The sequence below is a fragment of the Propithecus coquereli genome, unplaced genomic scaffold, assembly GCF_000956105.1.
Source record: "Propithecus coquereli isolate 6110/MARCELLA unplaced genomic scaffold, Pcoq_1.0 Scaffold35, whole genome shotgun sequence".
NCBI classification, from domain to species: domain Eukaryota; kingdom Metazoa; phylum Chordata; class Mammalia; order Primates; family Indriidae; genus Propithecus; species Propithecus coquereli.
Genome location: NW_012149174.1, coordinates 3849058 through 3866667, shown reverse-complemented (window position 1 = coordinate 3866667; position 17610 = coordinate 3849058). Strand labels below are relative to the sequence as shown.

Sequence of the window (17610 nt, the reverse complement as noted above, 5' to 3'; positions counted from 1 at the left end):
TTCCCCTACTCAAGCATTTTCAAATGAGAGAGCAACAGGATCCCAATGAACTCACTTTTCCAAAACAGCCTGGTTTCTTAACAGGATGTATAAACTTGTTTAAAGAAATATATTCTGTTCTTCTAAAATATGTCTTAAAACATGAGAACAAAATTTGCTGCCATCAAAATTTACTTTAGATTATTCCTGTCAGCAAAATGACAGACTAGGACACTCCAAGCCCTTACTCTCCCAAGCAGTCATCGAAATACGACCCAAAACTAGCTAAAATAAACATGTAGGAGGGAGAAGTCCAGGAGAGACATGCGTGTCACTTCTGTGGACCCCTTAGGGGGTCCTGGCCTGCCACATATCTCCTGTACTGATCCTCTAATTTCTCCTATTTTCCTTCTTTCAGCTTCTTTCTCTATTATCTCAGAAGTTTCCTTGACATTGTCTTCTGCTCCTTCTATTACATTTTCCATTTCAGCTCTCATATTTTTAATTCCAAGAACTCTTTTTTATCTTTTAATGTCCTTTTTATATAGCAATCCATTCTCATGTTATCAATGCAATATGTTATATTTTGTCTTTCAGGATATTAGTTATAATTTTTTAAATGTTTTTTCTTTTCTTCATGAAATTTGTCTTTCTCCAAATTCCATTTCTTTCTATTTGTTGGTTTTGGTCTCTGTCTTTCATGCCAGAGCCTCAAACTTGGTGAGGTCCTTAAAATGTGATTGGGGACTCTCTGTGTATTGTCACCAGTGGGCTTCACTGGAGGGCATCTTGCTGGGCCACCCCATATGAACCCATCAGTGTGTGGAGGTCTTTTCTCATGGACTGGTGGTCAGCTTCCCCGGAGGAATTCTCCCACGTCCTGCCTGGGGGTATAAGCCCCCTGCAAACAGTCTGGCAGCTCAGTGGGGCAGGGGCTGTGGGTCTCGCTGCTAAGGGGGTGAACCTTCTCTGAATTCTGTTCTCGGTACAGCACCTCTACCCTCAACCGTGCCTGTGTCCTCAAGGTCAGAGTAAGCCTTTATTCTGTTGGCATTGAGAGGCTGTCACCAACAGCACAGAGTGGGGAGATCTTCTCTTGTTCTTAGTACCCTCAACTTCCATTTTTGAAGATTTCTGGGGCCTCTAGTTTCAGAACCTTTCTGGGCCCCATGGTGTGGCCAGGGTGTTGCTTGGGACGCCCAGAGACAGTGAGAATGCCCCATGTTCTTGGTAAGTCCTGGGCTGGAAAGTACCTAGGTCTCGTGATGTAGTTAAGAGATTCAGTACCTGGAAACTGGACTTTAAGTCTGGATGACAAGATAGCTAAAGTATAGTTTTACTAGTTAAGATGTTAATCATGTGGCCTTTGGGTGGGTGAAGGCTAAAGCTCTGAGAGGTTTAGCCCTTTCTGGGATCCCCCATGTCAGAATAAAGGGTCAGGTTTCTTGAGTCCACCAAATCAGTTACCTCTTGTCCATCTGCTTTGCAGCTTCTAAGATGTTTGCTTTTACCCCCTTTTCCTTTGTCTGTCACGGTGTGCTTGCGCTGTTTAAATTCCCTTGCCAGTGCTATTCCGACAGCTTTACGTTATATCTGTCCTAAGCCATTTAATCCTCATGACAGCCTTGGCACCCCTGTGTCACCCATGAGAAGCGAAAGCTCGCAGGGGTTGAGCTTCTCCATGATGGGCACAGACGTGGCCAAGCCAGAGTCCCTGCACTCAGCCGCGGAGCTTCCCATACAACTTATATATTTCTTGTTACATTTTCTTTTTATTTTCAGGTTTTGCTAGTCATATTTTTTAAAGTATGAATATTATGTGAATATAACCCTGGGTGGACCCTTTTTCACGGGGGGAAGCCTGGCGTTCTTCCCTGGAGAGTCCCCTAAACTCTCTAGGTTTCATACTTTGTCCAAAGAGGCCATTGCTGGTTTTGGTTACTGGGAGGTGGTCAGAGGGCCCGTTCCCAGAGGGTGCTGCCATGTTCCGTCACTGCTGGAAGCAGGCTGTCTAGCCACCATCCACACCCGCTGAGTGCCCCAGCTGTGCAGAGCCTGCTCACCAGCTTCTTCAGCTGCCACATGGCCATGTCCCCAAGGCTTGCCTGTAGCCTCCACAGGGTTCAAGTGGACGGACAGAAGCGACCCTCCCACCAATTCCCTTCAGGTAGGGCTCAGCTCTTCACCCCACCCCACAACACAAACTGGGTGGCCTGCACAGCCAGATAAGGCAATCTGGGTAGTGTACAACACTTCTCTCAAAGTGTATGTTATTCAATTGTAAATAACTCATCTCAAGAGTACCAACATCCAGTCAAGTCTTCCTTTCTAGAAGATCACTCCCCCTTTATTAAAGGATGCAATCCAGCTAAATATATACTTAACTTACACGGCTGTAGCCTTTTGTCAGATAGCCACTATTCTGCCTCTTAAATTCCCAATTTTCACATCCCAGGTAAGTCCAGAATCCTCCTAGCAGGGTGGCCTACGTCCCTACACTCACAGTTCCATAATCCTTTTGGCCCCAGCCCCTGGCTTCTCATAGACTATCTTGGTTTCACCTGCACTGAACCAGGATGCCAAACTCAGCCTCTTCACCAGTTTCTGCAAGAAATTCAACCACATCAAGCATTTTATAATTTCTGTGGTCTTTCCTGGAAGATCGGTGTCTGGGAGAGTGAGGGGCAGGGGTCACATGCACAGGGCACAGCATCCTACCATCCCCCACCCCTGTGTGCTGCTCTATTCCCAGCTCACTTGCCCCACCTTCTAGTAGTTGCTTCTTGCTGATTTGGGCCCTTTAGCTCCCATTCCTCTTCCCTTTTGCTGCGTATGAGCACCGCAATTCTCATTCAGGTATCTGTTCCTCCCTAGGCAGTTCCAGTGCCTAGGGGAAAGCAGAGCAGCGCCTCCAGGTTTAAAAGTGGATCTAAGTCAATCAGCATCTTGGTGGCAGTCATTGGTTCACGGATGAGTGTGGCCCAATTCCAGCCAATGAGATGAGAGGGATGTTAGCAGGCGGTTCTGGGTAAGAAGCCCCCTAGCTCCTCTGTGGAAGCTCCCAGGAGCGGCTCTCGTTCTGGACAGGAAGGGAGAAGCATGTTGCCTGGAAGCAGCTGGCAGCCACCTTGTGACCATGAGGGAAACCAGGCATAAGATAATTCAGACCAGCTCTTTGGTGACGTTATTAACCTGTTGGATCATCCTTACCTAAACCTCACTGGACTCCCTGCCAATGAATGCTTTTGTCTTTTAAGCCAGTTTGATCTGTTTTATTGTTGCTTGCAATCTTACTTTCCTCTTCTTTCCTCTTCCTTTTCCCAGGCCCAGTCTCTGAGTTCACTTCTACCTGGTGTGGGCTTATTATAGACATGGTCCACACTAAAGTTGCCTGACCTTAAGAGGAAATTATCAACCAGTTGCTTTTCTTTCTTCTCCAATCAGCTGCTTTTTTATTAAAGAGAATGAAAAATTATGGACCACATCATCTTCTTTCAGACTGACGTTTTGTTCCAAGGACAATGGTTGTATCTTTGCTTTTTGGTAACTAAGGGGCCCATCCTAGGGATCTTCCCTCAAATAAAGGGAGATGGAAGCTGGGTGCAGTGGCTCTGATCCCAGCTACTCGGGAGGCTGAGGTGGGAGGTTCACTTGAGGCCAGGAGTTTGAGACCAGCCTGGGCAACATAGGGAGCTCCCCCCAAAATTTCAGACAACCCCCAAGAGACTGTTTTCAAAAATAAATTTTTAAAAATGTAGAGTCTCTCTTTGGTGGGCTGTGTCTCCTTCCCTTGTCTCTTTCCTTCTCTCACACACGCCCCTTCCCATAGAAATTGAGCCCAGAAGTAGTAACTGTTATCAGCTGAAATTGCATGTACTCATTGCTTTATTTGACGTCTTTCATTCTGGCTTGTTGGAGTACACATAGAGGTTTGGCTGAGGCTCATATTCTGCAATTCTAGATTTCTCAGCATTCCAAGGTTTGTTTCTCATATCTAACTTGGGGAAAATGTCTTAGGAGGAAAAGGGAAACCTAGCTAATAGTCAAAAGTGCTTGGAGATCACCCGTATGAATTTTGAATAAAAGCTCATTTGTTTCAAAGAAACACAGCTCAGAGCAGAAGTAATCATAAGGAGATGATATTTTAATACCATAAAGGAGGAGAAAGACAATAAAGAAAAGTCTTCTTTTCAATTTTAACAAACGATATTTTTTTCCCTGATAACAGACATCTAAAATCAATCACTTTTGGGGAAGAAAGAAATGAGGTCTAAAAGTCTATGCTAACATTGATTAAGATTAGGTCATCCACTTTAACTTCTAGTTTCTTTCATTCATTCAGTAATAATAATTATTTGTCGACTTTCTACTGCAGACCAGGTACTGCATTACATGCCAGGGATATAGTGGAAAGCAAGATCCATTCCCTGCCATCGTAGAGTTAACAGTCTAGTGTCCAAAGAAAAGTCCCCAATGTTGTCCTCTCGGTTCCCCCAGTTGTCAGCCACATGCTCTCACCATCCAATCCCGTTACCAGACACTGCCCATGGGATGAGGGTCTCTGGCCTGTGCTCCCATTAAAACTGCCAGGCCTTGGGACAAACATTTCCACTAAGTCAATCCCTGAATATCAGCCAGGGTCATGGGCTCAGAGCCACAAAGACAGGAGGCCCTGTCTGAAAGGAGCCATGTCTTGGGCCCAGAATTTGAGTGAGTCATCTTTTCCTAGGATGGCTGTGCTCTTCGCTTCATTCGATCACCAATTTCCTGTGTCTTTAGCACATGGCTTTACTGAAAATGAAACTGCTTATTTTCAGCTCTGAGAGGACCCTGCTGACCATGGGAGCCCTTGGGTCAGGAAGGGTAGAGAGTCTGTCCCTTGTTATTGGCTATGTCGAGTACCCTGCACAGACTCCAAAAATATTCATGGTGATATGAGTCACATGGGAGCAGTCTTCAAATCTGAAGCACTGGCTAAGGTAGGGGCTGAATGTAACCTACAGCCGCTGGGCAAACAAAGGTTCTATTTTTGTTTTAATGATGAAATTTGAGACTTAAGATTTATGAGAACTATAAGTAAGTATATTTGCCAATATGACAAGGAAAAATTCTGTTACTAATCAATCAATTCATACCACTTTTTATTATCACAAAAGATGTAGGTGTTCCTTTGTGGAAAATATAAAAAAGAAAGATTAGAAAATAAAAATCACTCATAATCTTGTCACCAAGGAATCATTACTAATAAAATATCTCCCATAGTTTGCAAATCTTTTTTTCAAAGTAAGATTCTATTCTGCATATTATTTTGTAACCCGCAATTTTTTAGCAACCATATATTGAGAACATTTTTTATATGTCATTCCGTGTTCTTCTTCTATGACACTCTTTTTTGGTGATTGCATTATGTATTCTATGATATGGAAACATGATATATTTACTTAAGTAATCTCTTTTTGTTGAACATTTAAGTTTTTTATTGTTTATCTTTACTACAAAGAACAATTTTGCCTTTATTTTGAAAGATCACTGCTTCAATAGTTTAAGCTAAGATCTGGCCCCATGGAAGGCAGGACTTTGGGTTGAAGAAACAACAGATTTTGGGGGGAAGGGGAAAATATCTGGCACCCATGGTTGTTTAGTCCGAAATGGTAATCATAAGCCGCACACCTTACATAACCCTGAAGGTTCTCAAACTAGTGTTGAATTACATGGAGGCCAAGTTGTGGGGCTGCTTCAGTGTGGGATGCTTGTCTCCCTTCCCTACTTCAGGAATGGAATTTTGACTTTTCTTCCTGTTCTTTCTTCATGTTCTCTCTTCCCTACTTCTGCTCCAAATTGACAGTCCAAAGCGTTAGTTTACCAGGTCTTATCCTAATGAGAAGGGGGTACTTTTCGCCCCTTGGTAATCAGGCCATGGCCATGGGTGGAGCACTCGTCCAACCCAAAGCTGGGTCTGTTCCAGTCCAGCAGGTAAAGCAGTTCATAGGATTGTAAAATGTCAGAACCACAAGTGATCAAAAGGATGATCTAGACTCCTATTTCCATCCCCATGTTATAGAAAGGAAGTGACTGGACCACTATCATGGGGCTGATGGCAGAGCTGGAACAAGGGGCAGAGCCAGGAGGCTGTGTGGTGGGATGATTAATTACAGTGTGTCTGGGGACAGATTGCCTGGGTCAGTCCTGTATCCACCACTTCTGAGCTGCGTGACCTTGGGCAAGTTATTTAACACCCCTAAGTCTGAGTTTTCTTATCTGTAAAATAGGAATGGCATCATAATACCTACTGCATAGGATTGTTAGAAATGAGAGATCATATGAAAAGCGCTTCATATATAGTAATTCTTCAGTAAATGTTGACTCTTATCATTGTAACAAAAGTTGTTTTTGCAGTAGCACTGAATCCTAGTCCAACACAGTATCCTCTCAAGCTGATGCTTGTGTTGGAAAACACGACTCTTTAGGACAGAGGCCATTTTCAACATAAATGGCCGCTTTACCAGCAGCTGACAGAAGGATTACTCTTCAAACGGAGCCTACTCTAAGTAGATTTGCATTTGGAACGCCCCCAGATTAACCTGCTCCCTCTGCTTGCCTCTTGCTCACCACCAATCCAGTAACATTTGTATGGAAAGACTAGAGCATGCTGCTTGTGGTCTGAAACAGAAATGTGACCACAGGGCCAAAGAAAATTAACGACGTGGCACAACCTAAGCATCTTGATCATGGGCCAGGGATGAACAAGACTTAGAGAGACGTTAGCTCAGAGCGGGCCCCTTTCTTCTTAATAGACCCTTTAGTTAATACCAGTCATCCCACCAAATTTCTTTTCTCTTACCTGTTTAACTTCAATTTTTCTTGGAATTAAAAACATTTAGGATTTTAGAAAACATTGATTTAATTTTGTTAAGGTCTATGGTCCTGGTTGCATAAAGAAGGAAATCACATTAAAATGATATATATATATATACACACACACATATATTATGAAAGCCAGCTTTAGTTGATTTCAGTTTATGGCTTCATTGCCAAGTTGTCCTGTTAGATGACAATGCCTGCATCGCAGACACACCCAAACTGAGAACAAGCTGCAATAATAGCCCATCTGGGAGGAGGCAAGGAAATATGGACCCTGGGATCAGACTCAGAAACACAGAACTGGGTAGGAAAACCAAAAACTCCCTTCTTTTGAGTAGATTCTGTTAAGCCATTTTCTTCTATTATGGGACTTGGGGAATATTTTTGATTACTTAAGAAGGATTTATTTTACTTATCCAAAGAAACATTTTAAGGTGATGACTGGTCTTTCCAGGTGCTTTGCAGCTGAATGTAGTGTAGGATTGTGTGCGAGGCCACAGGTGTGAGTACAACTGCTGTGGCTGGGCGAGAGATACTGGCCAAATTTAAATCGTCCACCTTATTTTCTTTCCTTTTGTTCCTCCTCCTCTTTCTTCTCTTCCTCCTTCTTATTCTTCTTCTTTAATGAAATCAACTTATATGAAATGACCAAAATGCAAAACAACAAAATTCAACGATTAAAGGAGCTAAAGTGAATTACTTCTTGCTCAGTAAATATAAAGCATTGACTTTAAAAAAAATTAATTTTTTCCTATCTTCATAATTCCAGAAGGGAGATTTCTTATTTCTTTCTAATGCAACTCTGCACATGTATTCAGAAAAACCTCAGGTTGTAATGGCATTTTTTCACTCTCAATAACTGGCCAAGTTGTGGCCTACACAATAATTAACCCTAGTTGATATTTGGTCTGGCTAAATTGGCTTGCTGCTCACCCTCGGGGTAAGCCATATATTTGTAGAATGGAGTTTCATCTTGCAGAAAATACCTGGGAATACCCCAATATCCCAGAGTGAATGAAATGGGCGATGGGAGCCTTTACAAAGAGAAAGGAGAAGAAAAAGTCCTTTTGCCGGTATAAATTGATCTGCCACAGAGCATGCAATGAAACATGGGAGAGGAATAGTAGCCTTTCTGCTGTTTGAGGACCATTCACCCCGTCCAGGGCCCGAACATGTTGAGAAGGGTAGAAACACTCATGCACCTACACACACAGGCCTGGAGCCGAAGTCAGGGTGCAGTTTTAATGAACTGTACACATGTGTTGTAGGTAGCTGCGGAGTTAATATGTACAACCATGGCGTGTTCACCTGGGTAGGCACACTCCTCTGGCAAATGCACAGACTCTCCTGAACAATGATGCCATTGGGATATTTCTTTTTATTTGTCCAAAGTCAAACATTCGCTCTCTCAGATCACCAATATCTCATAAGCCCAGTGTTGGCCCATACTGCTGCAGGACTGGGACAAAGAGATGATGTTACAGTCTGGTTTCTACGGCAACAGAGGAGGGGCAATGAAAACTGAAATGTTGGAAACACCCATTCTGACAATTGTGACATAATTCAGGTTATTACAAGGACGTAACTACCAAAGAAGCAGAAGTGTCATTACCTTGCAGCTCATGTCGACAAAAAGCTCCACCGCACGTTTCTCTTAGTCTGGCTGCTAGGAGGAAGGAAACACGAGAAACATACACACACACACACACACACACACACACAGGCCTCGTTTTCTGCATGTAAAATGTGTGTGTTCTTTAAAAGCCAGTGGTTGGCTGGTTTTCCGGACATGATGTGGTTGAAGCTGTCATCGTAATGGAAATTCATTGCTGTAGCTATGGTAAATCGAGTTTTCTGCCTGTGCTGAATGCATTAGTCTAATGAGATGTTTGCAGCCGGAGAGCAGGGCTGCTGGAGACTAACTGTGAGCTACTAACACACGGGTGGAAGATAGCTTTTGTAATACTCGGTTTGCATGTGCTGAAAGTCATCTGTCTTCTGAGTCAACACTCCTGACCTGGTAAACAACCTGATCAGGGCTCTGGTGAACAGCTGTAGGTAAGGGTGTGCTGTTGACACGGGATCCTTCTCTTTTAACTGTCAGCATGACAGGTTACCTGTTTTAGTTTTTCTGGGTTGCATGCCTACGTCTATGGCAATGCCCGAGTGTCCTGCACTAAAACCACTGAGCCCAGTAGGTAAACTTTAATTTAGTTCTTCCTCTGCAAAATACAATGTTTAATTTCTTAACCAGATCTCAGAGGGGAAGATGTAGCATGGAATTATATAGTTTATAAATTTTGGTTATATACACATTCATTACTCTTTAACTCTGCATTTAAATATGGAGAAAGTTATTTTATTTTCCAAATGTGGACTCAAATAACCAGCTAACTTCCCCCTTCCCCCCACTCCGAGTTAATTTTGCTTTGCTTTGCTTTTTATCTAAAAAATTGTACTATGTCTTGGGATAAAAATATTTGCCTAAAATTTTATTATTAAAATTGGTATGTTATGAACATACAAAAGTGTTTTTTAACTGAATTTTATTTTGAATATCCCCGATGGAATATTTCACGTGTCTTTGTGCTGGTTTTTCCTAATTTACCAGGCATAGATGGGAATAGTAATTATTGCTAGTTGCTGGTTTTAGTTAGTTTTGCAGGGGGACAAACAGGTGACTATTGAGTGTTACGCGCAGTTTTCCCAAGTTCAAATACAGTCACCTCCTTCCCGGGTGGAGCAGTGTGTGCCGTGAGCCAGCTTCCACAGGTTCCCCCGAGGCACGAAGTGTCCCATCCAGGTTGCCTGCTGGCTGGACAGAACCAGCGCATGAGGCTGAGGTGCAGGCTGCTGAGTGAGTTGTTTTATGGTAGTTGATGTGCTGGAGTCAAAGTTCTTTCCACTATCTGTGACAGTGAACGCGAGGTGGCTCATTGTGTTGTCTCCAGATTCCATGACAGTACTCGTTAGACAGTCAGTAGCTTTCTGAGAAAGTGGCTTTGTAGTTGGGTTTAAGACACCGTGGTGCATGGGAAAGTCATGCAGGCGCTTCAGAATCGAGATGTTGGTTGCGTATTCTGTTTTTCTTCACTTCCAACCAGAGGAATCATTTTTCAAGAGTGAGGGACATAGCTGCTTTTTTCTCAATACTTTTTTTTTTTTTTTTTACATAATAGAATACGTGGAGTGAAAGCATAAAAATAAAAAAGTAACTATAAAGGAATTCTTAGTGTGGTAAACTATCTGGGGGGCACAATATTTTTTGTTACTTGGTAGAACTAACCTGAATAAATGAAAGGGTACTTGAACAGCAGCAGCTGGGTGAACGATTACCTAGAAAATCAGTCCCGAGTGATTGTCTAAACAAAATGTTAATGCAGAACCTTCAGTTTTAGGGAAGTTGTTTGGTGGCTTCAAAATCTTTACCTTTTAAACATATTTGTGACAGATTTTCAAAAAATATGAATGTTTTCTTTAGCTCTTTAAATTGTGTGGAGGAACTCTAATATTTTGGTAAATTTATCAGCCCGCTTGATTTGTGAAATTATAAGAAAGGTACAAATCCCACAAAAGCCCAGTTCTTTTATATTTAACTTGTTTACATTTCTTCCCTGTGCCACCAAAATCATTTGTATTTTTTGGTGAAAAAAACGGCAAATGAACAGTAATAGAAAGACAAGAAAACAAGAAGAGAAACAAGAGCAAATTGCTTTCCGTCATTTCTTTGCTTTTGGTGGTGTGTTTTCGAGGCTGGGGAAACCATCAGAAGCAGTTTCACTTTCTGGTTCTCAGGCTCCTGGGGGCGAGGGTGAAGGCTTGTGCTCCAGCAGCAGGTAAGCTGAGCAGATGAGCCCCTAGAAAACAAGCCAAACCCAAATGTTGTCACCCTGCTGTAAGAACTTTCGATAACATTTGCCTTTTATAACCAATACCCCAGAGTACAAAAATAGAATTTTTAAATTTAAAAAATTTTAAATGATGGGACAATCACAACCAGATTGCCTTAAATCTCTCATAATGGGTTGGCTTTTATTTATGTATTTTTGTCTCAATTTTGGGTCTCAAATTCTTAACTTCCACAAGTTTAAGGAAACATAACTGAAGTTCTCTGAAATCAAAACGAGGAATGCTCAGAGAGGACCAACCTTTACGTGATTCTGGGAGTTACATTTAGAGTGTTTCGTACGTCTGTTTACTATTTTGCGTGGCCTGAGGACACATCACACACATCCACTCATCCTTTATGACACGTACCTTGGAGCAACATTTGGTCCTGGCATAGGTGGCGGCTGGAGCTGGGAATGCACTCCCAGGGCCCATGTTGGAGCTTAGCAGGACAGTTTTCCTCCCCAAGTCTGTGGCCCCCGCCCCCCAAGCCTCAACATCACATGGGTGGACGCCAGGGAGCCTGGCTGTGCTCACCGCAGCCCACACATCCTGGAGACAGTGGGAGGGGACACTGCCCCTCGCGCCGCTGGGCTGGGAGCGTTATAGTTCCAAGCACCTCCAGTTCATCTCCCACTGACCCCTCAGGTCTTATTTGGGGATGGAACGGGAAAGAAGGACAAGGAGATGAGGGAGGATCCTCTTTTAATCTAGTTATCAAGGAGCATAAAATCTGGTCTAACATTTTGGGTATGAAGTTTGTGAAAGCAATTCCTTCTGGGGTGATCACAAAAACTTGTTTCTTTTGGTGGGCAAATCTGACATTTCTAAGAAAAGCATTTTAATAATGCCTCCTTGGACATTTTATTTCTTAATCCTGCAATCTCCCAAAAGGCTAGTTTCAGATTTACACATTTTCTATGTTTTCGTCGCCTTCAAAAGCAGACAGGTGAGGAAAGACAGAGGGGGATTAAAAATATCCCTAGGAGAAAAAAGCAAAGGGTTTGGTGTAGATATAATGTAACAGAAGCCACCAGGGTGTCTAGTAAATTACTCTAAATTTTAATTAATGACTCACAAAAGCCACACCACAAGCTTTAAAAATTACCCTTTTATCAATAAGGTGATAATTAACTTTCTCTGAAATTAGCAATTCTCTCAACCCCGGGCACTATGCAGCCTAGTAAGTTCCCTGGAATGCTGCCAATTTTTAACAATTGGTCTTTTGGCAAACCTACTGGATTTTAATTCAAACATCTATTGTGACATTTTCCAACGTGATTCAAAGACCATTAGGATCACCCAAATCATAGTAAAATGTCTGAGGTCAAAAGAGTAGCTTGGAATATTTGAATTGCATTTGAATATGTTGCTTTCTCTTTCTTCATTTTTCCTTTTCTACCTCCCCCTACCCCCCCAAAAATCTCTGTCTTTGCAAGAGCACAGTCTCTGCTCTAAATCTCTGCTAGAGTCCCTGCTGTAAATCGTGGTGGCGAACCCTGTATTTGTTGGTACGCCCATACCCAGTCTGAGCGCTTTGGCTGCCAGCCCACGGGTTCTAAGTGTTTTTCATTGTCGTTGCATTCATCTCGGTTTCAGTTCTGGCAAGGGTTTGTTCCTTCATATTTCTGCAAACTCTCACTGCGGTTTGTCGGATGCTGAGCTTTAGATTGAGACTTGAAGAAGAGGAGCTTTGGGGCCATTTCGGACATTCTCACCCGTGGCTTGCAATGTAGCTTGTTCTCACGTACACACATTAATGTCTGAAGAAGCACAGAGCATGCAGCATTTCAGAGCAGCCTGCCCCAAAACAACCCCTCCTGGACACACACACATGCACACTTCCAGTGCTGCTGGTCAGTGGTGGGCGGCACTCAGGGACAGCTTCTTGAGGGCAACGCTATTTGGCTACAGCAGCTGGAAAGTGAGTGGTGATGGATGCACATCACCCCTTCAGAAGTCAGACCTCTCTCTTCCCTCTGGATTCTTCCAACATTAGCATTGCTGGGCTCCTGCTTCTCTCAGCCAAGACACTTGGCCAGGGCGGGATGCTGGCGATGAGGCTTCCTGCTGGGTTAAGCAGGCAGTTCTGACACAGACAAGAACATCCTTGCCCGGCAGCAAGCAGCATTCGTCCATTCTGGAATAAATCAGCACTTAGCAATCAGGAGAGGCCCTTTGCTACCACCAGGGAGATAAAACACCTCTTGCTTCTTGGGATGATTACTTCTCACGCTACTATTTTAGGACAGAAAGGAATTTATTACCCAGTGGCAGCTCTCAGTTTGTATTAAGCTGAAAAGTCATTCCACTGAGTCTGTTTGACACTGAAGCAACAGGAATATATCCTGAGGTCCACACTGCAGGTTTCCCCAGGGTTACTATTACTACACTGGTTGTACCGGGTGTGTTTTCCAGGGAGTCCAGCGATATGAACTATGAAAACTCCTGTTTGCTCTTCCATCAACTCAGACGTGTTCTACCTACATTTCTGTTTGTGGGGCGGCAGATGTTCAATTCTTTTTTTTGGCAGCTGCATTTATTGATCAATAGAACTCAGTTCCACCATTGCTGATTTTCAAGAATTATCACACTTTCCTGCTGCCAGGCTGCATGAGCCTTTGGAGAGAAGGGCTGGGCTGAGGAATGGTCTTCCTTTCTCCATAAGGCATACAAGACAGAAGCAGAGTAATGGAGTTGGCTGTCATGAGAAAACTCATGTGCCAGGAAAAAATAGTGTCAATGCTACCCTTTGAAAGGTGGTGACGTTGTCTGCTTAGCCCTACAATGGTGACTCAAGTTTTGGGAGCTGAATATTTGGTAACAAAAGCCCATGCCCCTTTTCTCTTCTTGTGCTGCCCATTATACAGCAAGAGCCCTCATTATTTCAAAATGGAAACATATGGTTTGAAAGGAATCCTAAGGACATGTGCCGCCTTTCATGAAGATGGGTACTAAACTTGGGGACTAATGCTGAACTGGGCAAAGCAAAGAATTGCCCTGGTTGGGTCCAAATCCAATCCTGGGAAAGTGGCACTGAGCAAAGAGGTGCTGGGACAAAGCGCAGAGGAGGGCGCCTATTCCTTCTCCCTTCCAATGAGGACTTGACTGTCATTGTCCCACCTACATCCCTGGCGCAGTTCAGAAAGGATTTATAATAGCTAAGAGTGGCATATGGCTCTCGGCTCATAGACCTTAGGGGACTTTTCTTTTGGGTTGAAGAAAAGACGTTCTCTTTTCCTTTCCTCTTGTGTCCACAGGTTATTCTGGGACATCATTGCTCTGATGAGAAAACCAGGGTTTAACACTAAGGAGTGTAGTTTTCCCTGGTATCGGGAGCCAGGCCCTGAGCCCTCTCTCTGGGCGGCTGGAGTGCTCAGAGAGGCCGTGGTGGGGGTTCTGCCTTGGATGCAGCCTTCGAGTTGGCCCCGGGCTGGCCTCAGGATTTTAATCCTGTTTTGACAGGCAGCTTTTGCCTTGGTGAATGAGGAAGGGAAGAACTGAAGAGAAAAACACAAGGCGAAGGCCAATGCACGGGATTCATGATTTTGGTTTTGGAGACAGGATTTAGAGGTCAGGTAACTTAAACAATCCCTTTGGGCCTAACCATTTCTAAGATATTACAGGACTACAAGAATCACGCTCATTCTTTGTGGCCTTCCAAAGAAGAGGCTGTCCCCTTTCCTTCACAGTCCTTTAGGATTCATTGCTCTCAGTGTTGGGAAGTCAGGATGATGCCAAGGCTTTATCAAACAATAAGCTATTAAGACATGCTGTCTATTCCATCAAGAGAATAACTCAGAAATGTTGCATGAGGCATCGAGTTTATTGATCAGTAAAGAACTGCACTGTGGGAATAGATTTCTGTTGTTCTTCAGTTGTGAGAAACCTATGGTCATCTGTTAGATTCGAGTGAGGTTTGGTTCATGCTGTTGCCACTGTGGTCTGTGCCGGGGGAGTTTGCCTTGAGATTTAGGGGTCAAACCCATGGCCATCTGTGCATTGCCCTTTGTATTGGGAGCTCTCCCTTTCGGATGCCAAAAAGATGTTCAAGCATATTTGATGGTATCACTTTGAAGACCTCATTTGTAAAAAAGCTTCAAGTAGAAAGCTATAAATAGCTACAGTTTGGATGTGCAAATTACAATCGAAGCATAGAAAACAGTGAAAAAAAAAGAAACCTGGTTCTAATGCTTGAAATCACCACCAACAGTGTGAAAATACAGCTCTTGTTTTGAGTGTTTATAACATAATTAATAGTAAAGACTTAACATAAATAAAGAGCGCAAATGGCACGGTGGGGTTATGTCGGTGCCTGATGTGGACATGGTTAATTGGTCCCACAGTGAGAAGCCAAACAACTGTGTGTTGCTTTAATGAGACCAGGTGAGTATAAACTCTCTCCAGGGATGTGAAGTTAGCAACTCCATTTGGGGGGCGATGTGTGTGAGAATGTGTGGGGGCTGACGACATGCAATAGTGTAGAGGACTGGTTCTTTCTTTCTTTCTGGTACCTTCCCTTTTAGTTAGAGGTCATTTGGCATGAGCCCAGTCAAGAATAAAGCGACTAAAAGTGCTCAGATAACAGAGTAAGAAAAAAATTCCATTCAGAGAGGTTTTTCTAATACACATTTCCCTGGAAGCAGCCCTAATCTCTGCTCAGGTCAAATGCTAAGAAACTGTGTTCTTATTAATTGGCTTGAGACCAGGGTAGTGTGGAATAAACTGGAAGTATAATCATTTAAAAATATATATTTCTGGGTGTTTTTATGACTCTATTTCACATTTTTATACCTGAAGAAAAAAAAGATTTCTGTAGGACCAAAGACCCAGCTGGTCCTTGTAGATTCCTAACAGCAGATAAGTGTAGGTTACAGAGCTTCCTGGACAACCTAACCACCCCTTGGCAGAGATTTCCTGTATTCTTCTGTGTGCTTTGTGGATTGACTACCAGTCTCCAGGGTTCTTTCTCGTCCCTGAGAATACAGGTTTGGGATGGAGTAAGGAGAATTCCTACTGGAACTGTGGATCCACTAAAGTCCCGGACCATTTTTCTAGGCAGCTCACTCCTCTGGGGGAGCTGGAAAATTAAAATAATAACCAAAATAATGAGCTTGAGGGAAAAACATCTAACATTCAAAGAAAGAGTTAAAAGCAAAACCCCATACTGTGAGAAGAGGTCTCTAAGTGAATCTCGGCTGCTTAGACTGGATTGGGTTTGAAGGCCTCCCTCCCAGGGCAAGGCTCAGACTCTTCCCTGGTGTCTCTGAAGCACGCAGACGCTATCCTTCCTTTGTCAGGAAGCTCCAGTTGTTAGCAAAGGCATCTTTCCCCACCAGAACTTGTCCTAACTTTCTTCTCCAGTAACTTCTTCCTCCTCTGAGGGCCTGCTTTTGTCCTCACAGCTGCACAGAATAAATCTAAATGGAGTCACCTGGATTCCAACTTGGAAAAGCCAGTTCACTGGCGACCAGTGTGACCCACGGCAAGTAGGCTGATGTCCCTGAGCCTCCCTGAACCTCCCCTCCAACCTGGGGATGGTATTCCTTGTCACTTCCCACTGCTGAGCGGTTTAAAGGAAACGGTACTTGGAAACCGGCATTGGAAACCGTAAGTGCTGTAGGACGGTAACAAATACATGTTTGCATTTACTGAGCATTATATGCTCAGGGACGCCGAGGGGCTCTCTAAACGTGCTTCATCTTATTTATCTTGTTTAATCCACATGGGAGGTCAACACAGGAAAGGTCTTTTTATCTCTAACACACAGGTGGAGAAACTGAGGCTTATGTTAAATAATGCGTTGAGGGCCACATGGCCACGTGGAGTCCGCCACATCTTTCCTTGTCCGGGTTGAGACGTGGATGGGAGCGCCCGTGTCCTCTCACCTGCGAGGGCTGAGGAGAAAGAGCCCTTTCATGCTCCACAGCCAGCTGCTCCCGCTTGGCCCGGCTGAGCTGTTCCGTGTCTGGGAGGTTCCAGAAAGGAAATGATTCCCTAGTGTTTCCACTTGGAAAGGCATTTTGATCCATAGTAAACTTCTTTCAAAAGAGTGGGCTGTCAGTCCTGTCAGACTCAACCTCGTTTTTATTAAATATTTTTTAGCACCCTGTTTACAATCCTGCGTGAAATGCCCAGGTAACATACCCCACCCACACCCATACGTTAAGAAAACGTAATATAACGTCATAACCAAAATATAAAGAGGAATGAAGGCAAAGCAATTCATCGTTGCTTGCGGTGCAGGGGCCCCAGTCTGGACAACAATGAGGTGGCCAGGTGCTGACACCTGCCCCAGAAGCTCAGTGTGGGCCACCCCGTCAACATAGCCTGAAAGTAATGAGGGGAGCTGGTGGCTCAGATAACACCAGCTGCTGCCGCTGTTGGTGACATGATTTTCCAAAATGGTAAACAACTCTTGGAATTCTGAACAAAATAGAAAACAATCTTCCCTCAATTTATGCACTAACTGTGTTCCTGGAAAGTAAAGGGTCTATTACAGCTGCGTACAAATACGTGGTGTTTATATGTAAACCGAAGTGAGTCCTAGGTTCAGAAAAGCAGGGTATTTTTGTGTGGTGAAACGATGCTTTCCTGGCGTGGGGCTGCTCCATCCACTGCGGGACATCCAGCACCCCTGGTCTCTGCCTTCTAAGTGCCAGTAATGCCCACTCTGCGCCCGACATCGTACCAGATAAAACCAACACCAACATGTTTCCAAAATGCCCCTGTACAGAGGATGTTACGAGCCCTGCTGAGCACCTGTGGATCAGAGCAGCAACTTATCCTACTCTCCCCGACCTCCCCAGCCCTCCAGTTAGCCATGGCTTAGCAAAAAGATGGTTCTGTTTTGCCAGTTCCCTTAGATGATCATACGGCAGT

The 17610-nt window shown here is 43.7% G+C and overlaps 1 protein-coding gene across 2 annotated transcripts in view; it reads left to right on the top strand.

Moving 5' to 3' along the window:
• The first annotated feature begins 8705 nt into the window (after positions 1 to 8705).
• Positions 8706 to 17610, top strand: part of SCML4 (sex comb on midleg-like 4 (Drosophila)) — a 93064-nt gene continuing 84159 nt past the window's right edge. Inside the window, exon 1 of one of the 2 annotated variants that reach the window (XM_012651175.1) lies at positions 8706 to 8898. The gene's annotated coding sequence lies outside the window, so the exon portion shown is untranslated. The remainder of the gene's footprint in view (positions 8899 to 17610) is intronic. The other variant, XM_012651174.1, reaches the window with a different exon arrangement.